The 5,584-nt window shown below is 39.7% G+C and overlaps 1 pseudogene; it reads left to right on the forward strand.

The window, feature by feature from the left end:
- Positions 1–2,458: 2,458 nt before the first annotated feature.
- On the forward strand, positions 2,459–4,042 carry LOC109575122 (olfactory receptor 5D13-like; annotated as a pseudogene).
- The last annotated feature ends 1,542 nt before the right edge of the window (positions 4,043–5,584 follow it).

Consider the following 5,584-nt stretch of genomic DNA (forward strand, 5'->3'; position numbering starts at 1 on the left):
TTTTGCAAGCCTAAAGTCTTTTAATATCTTAAAGAATGTTTGAATACTGAGAAGAAATATACTGGAGGTTCATTAATCCTAAAAAGAAATTCTCAGTAAATTAGTCAATAACATCTGGTTTCATATCAGTTCATGTTTCTTTCTGTATCTTGCAAATTAAGTGGAAAAGATGGAGCTACCACTCGTATAGATTATTCCACAAACTATAGATGATCCCTTTCTATGATCAGAAACATTTTAATTTGTACCAATACGGCATGAAGTGGTTTTCACAATTAAGATTTGTATTACTGAAAGTGGTGGCAGTGAGCAATAGGGAAATTGCAAAAAGACAGAGAATTCTGTAATTCCATAAACCTAGTTCCAATTTGCGGAGAAGTCAATGACACCCCACTTCAGTACTCTTGCCTGGAAAATCCCCTGGTGGGCTGCCGTCTATGGGGTCACACAGAGTTGGACACAACTGAAGTGACTTGGCAGCAGCAGCAGTTCAAATCTGAATACAAACCTACCATTAATCCACTGATTTTCTGCAAAATCATTTGAAATTGCTAACGTTGAACACCAAATCAATTTTTCAGTCTCTTTGGTTATTGATATGAGTATTGCATCAGGAAACTAAAACAGTGGCTCCAGTCTTCCTAATATACCAAGGTGTTGCTAATATTTTCAAATGTTGAAGGAAAGCCATTTGTTAAAATAGCCCGAATAATAATGGATATTTACAGTGTATCTGCCCAGTCCCTCTTGCTATTGGAAAAAATATTCTGATGACATATTATTTATGTCTAGGGTTGTTTGTAGTGGATATCAACTAGGCCTTCATGGAGCTGAGTCTGTAGCCTGACACTTGATCTGGACAAAACAAAGATGAAGCAGACCATCCATCTAATTTTACTGAAGTTTTATGTCTGTATCTCGGGGCCATTCATTTTAAGGCATTGCAGCTCTTGCTTCCCCATCTTCTCCAAGTTTGCCTCATCATAACAGAGGTTTACTCATTGGTAGAGAAAATTTGTAATTTTCACTGTATCTTGAATACATTTTGTATAAAATTATTGTTGGTAAATATAATAATTAATTATATATAATTTATAAATATAAATTATATCGTTTTGTTTCTCATAACATTATATATACTTTATATTATATATTTAATTATATATTGGTGGCTGAGACAGTAAAGAATCTGTCTTCAGTAAACCTGGGTTTGATCTCTGAGTTGGGAAGATCCCCTGGAGAAGGCAATGGCAACCCACTCCAGTATTCTTACCTGGAGAATCACACAGACAGAGAAACCTGATGAGCTACAGTCCGTGGTTTTTCAGAGAGTCAGACACGAGAAAGAAACTAACACTCACTTATAATTTTAGATATATCAAAAAGGTTTAGCTGCTAAGTCATACTGGAGTGGGTTGCCATCTCCTTCTCCAGGGGATCTTCCCGACCTAGGGATTGAACTCAGGTCTCCTGCGTTGCAGGTGATCTCCTGCATTGCAGGTAGATTACTTACTGACTCAGCCACCAGAGAGGCCCACAGCAATATAGGAGTGGGTTGCTATTTCTTTCTCCAGGGAATCTTCCCCACCCAGGAATCGAACCTGTGTCTCCTGTGTCTCCTACATTGAAGGTGTATCCTTGACCATTAAGCCACTATGGAAGCCTTATATATTAAAATAGATGATCTAAAATCACATTTACAAGTAATTAATATAAGTTAATTAGATTAAATTAATGAATGAATCAGTGTTAAGCAAAATGTCAATATAAAAACCCAAAAATTATCTCAGGAGCCAGTATAACCTTAATGGAGGTTTTGATGGAAGGTACATGATTATTTCATGAATAAGATTCTATAATTAATTTAAGCACAAGATGGAAGGCATAAACTAGTTACAACTTAAGATTTATGCCAATTCACAAACTTTTAATTTGTCAATTAAAAGTCAATTCTTTAATATGACTAGAATATTAAAAAATTATACTGAGATTTATAGGGCACCTTTTACACACCATGTGATCGCCTTGATCCTTAGTGTAACTGTTAGAACCATAACAAAGTACTCTGCTTCTTTTTATCTCAAAATTTTGAGATTTACACTTTTTTTGTGTGTTCCAAATTTATATTTTAGTTGTATATTGAAAATACTAAGGGCTAAATTTTAAACGATAGCATGAATAGTCTGTATTTTAGTGGTTCTCATAATTTATCATGCATCAGAAATCACCTGGAGGGCTGGATAAATCACAAATTGTGGGCTACTTTCCAGAGTTTTTGATTCAGGAAGTTGGAGACAGGGCTTGAGAATTTGCATCCCTAACATATTCTTAGGCGTCCCTGCTGCTGCTGGTTTGAGGACCATATCTGGAGAATATATACCAGCTCCCCAGAGACATATGAAGCTTCTGCCTTCTCTTTTTCTCTTTTGTATTCATTTCTATTTTTCAGGAATAATGTTTGGTCCTTTGTTCAACAGGAATCATCCTGCTATCAGAAGGAAATCAGAGTATCATACCTACATTAATTCTCCTGGGTTTTTCAGAATATCCAGAACTCCGGGTCCCACTTTTCCTTGTTTTCTTGTCTATCTACACAGCCACTGTGGTGGGGAATTTGCTAAGTCACTTCAGTCGTGTCCGACTCTGTGCAACCCCGTAGATGGCAGCCCAGCAGGCTCCCCCGTCCCTGGGATTCTCCAGGCACGAACAGTGGAGTGGATTGCCATTTCCTTCTCCAGTGCTGGAAAGTGAAAAGGGAAAGTGAAGTCAGTCGCTCAGTCATGTCCGACTCTTAGCAACCCCATGGACTGCAGCCTACCAGGCTCCTCCATCCATGGGATTTTCCAGGTAGGAGTACTGGAGTGGGTTGCCATTGCCTTCTCCAGTGGTGGGGAATTTAAGCATGATCATAATCATCAAGGTCAATTCAAAACTCCACACGATCATGTACTTTTTCCTTAGTCACTTGTCCTTTGTCGATTTCTGTTTTTCTACTGTCAGTCAGTCAGTCAGTCAGTTCAGTTGCTCAGTCACGTCCGACTCTTTGCGACCCCATGAATCACAGTACGCCAGGCCTCCCTGTCCATCACCAGCTCCCGGAGTTCACCCAGACTCACGTCCATCGAGTCAGTGGTGCCATCCAGCCATCTCATCCTCTGTTGTCCCCTTCTCCTCTTGCCTCCAATCCCTCCCAGCATCAGAGTCTTTACCAATGAGTCAACTCTTCGCATGAGGTGGCCAAAGTACTGGAGTTTCAGCTTGAGCATCATTCCTTCCAGAGAAATCCCAGGGCTGATCTCCTTCAGAATGGACTGGTTGGATCACACCCAAACTGTTGGAGAATTTGATTGTGGAGGACAGAACCATTTCTTTCTCTGGTTGCATTGCACAATTTTGTTTCACTTGCCTATTTGGTGTAGCAGAAACGTTCATGTTAGCAGCAATGGCCTATGACTGCGTTGTGCAGTCTGCAACCCCTTGCTCTATCTACCACCGTGATGTCTCTGAAGCACTGTGCTCTCTTGGTGGCTGGCTCTTACTCATGGGGTGTAGTGTGCTCCATGACACACATATTTTCTTCTTGAGTTATCCTATTGCAAGTCTAGCACCATAAATAATTTTATCTGTGACCACTCTGTAATTGTTTCTGTCTCCTGCTCAGATCCCTATATCAGTCAGATGTTATGTTCTGTTATCGCCATGTTCAATGAGGCGAGCAGCCTGGTGATTATTCTGATGTCCTATATATTCATTTTTATCACTGTTATGGGGATGCCTTCTGCAAGTGGGCACTGGAAAACATTCTCCACCTGTGCTTCCCACCTGACAGCCATCAGCATCTTCCATGGAACCATCCTTCTCCTTTACTGCATTCCTAACCCCAAAACTTCTTGGCTCACAGTCAAAGTGACTTCTGTGTTTTACACAGTAGTGCTTCCTATGCTGAATCCCTTGATCTACAGCTTGAGGAACAAAGAAGTAAAAAAATACATTCACAAGATTAGTTTTCACAAAACTGCTTTGTCACTCCACATATTTTTAAATTCATTATTTTATTTCTGAAAAAAAATTGATACCCTATGCTACAGATTTTTCAGTTCTTGTGGTGTAATTGATGATTCAAATCTTTTGATAAATATAAAGCTTTAAGTTAGTATATCTATGGCAGGATAGCATTTTATTGATGATTATTGATTTTTGCATACATCAGGTCAGATCAGATCAGTCGCTCAGTCCTGTCCGACTCTTTGTGACCCCATGAATCGCAGCATGCCAGGCCTCCCTGTCCATCACCAACTCCAGGAGTTCACTCAGACTCACATGCATTGAGTCAGTGATGCCATCCAGCCATCTCATCCTCTGTCATCCCCTTCTCCTCCTGCCCCCAATCCCTCCCAGCATCAGAGTCTTTTCCAATGAGTCAACTCTTCTCATGAGGTGGCCAAAGTACTGGAGTTTGAGCTTTAGCATCAGTCCTTCCAAAGAACTCCCAGGGCTGATCTCCTTCAGAATGGACTGGTTGGATCTCCTTGCAGTCCAAGGGACTCTCAAGAGTCTTCTCCAACACCATGGTTCAAAAGCATCAATTCTTCGGCACTCAGGCTTCTTCACAGTCCAATTCTCACATCCATACATGACCACAGGAAAAACCATAGCCTTGACTAGATGAACCTTTGTTGGCAAAGTAATGTCTCTGCTTTTGAATATGCTATCTAGGTTGGTCATAACTTTCCTTCCAAGGAGTAAGCGTCTTTTAATTTCATGGCTGCAGTCACCATCTGCAGTGATTTTGGAGCCCAGAAAAATAAAGTCTGACACTGTTTCCACTGTTTCCTCATCTATTTCCCATGAAGTGGTGGGACCGGATGCCTTGATCTTCGTTTTCTGAATGTTGAGCTTTAAGCCAACTTTTTCACTCTCCACTTTCACTTTCATCAAGAGGCTTTTGAGTTCCTCTTCACTTTCTGCCATAAGGGTGGTGTCATCTGCATATCTGAAGTTATTGATATTTCTCCCTGCAATCTTGATTCCAGCTTGTGTTTCTTCCAGTCCAGCATTTCTCATGATGTACTCTGCATATAAGTTAAATAAACAGGGTAACAATATACAGCCTTGACGAACTCCTTTTCCTATTTGGAACCAGTCTGTTGTTCCATGCTGTAAACCATATGTAAACCAAAATTTTTTTTAAATGACTGCTTTTTGTAGTATTTATAAATTATTTTTGAGTGAATTAAATTGTATTAAAAGTTTATGGGTATATGATGAAATAAGCTATTTTTCCTGCTTTGGACAGTTGGCATGTACCTCATAAGAAAAATGATTAAGGAGAAAGTTCAAGCTTCCTGCAAAGAAGGCATAAACTGTTTATGATATCCTCTTCAAAACACAAGTCTGGGAAAAAGACAGGAGGGCAACATGGACTCCAAGAACTAATCAATCAAACACACAGTAACAATAAAATGTGAGTGACCAATCAACAACACAATTATTCCAATCATACAATGACCAAGTATTGTCTTAGACTAAAGTGTTTAGGCATGCATGACAGCAATCTGTCCTTCACTATATCACAGTTTGCTCA

This window comes from Bos indicus, chromosome 14 (assembly GCF_029378745.1).
Source record: "Bos indicus isolate NIAB-ARS_2022 breed Sahiwal x Tharparkar chromosome 14, NIAB-ARS_B.indTharparkar_mat_pri_1.0, whole genome shotgun sequence".
NCBI lineage: Eukaryota > Metazoa > Chordata > Mammalia > Artiodactyla > Bovidae > Bos > Bos indicus.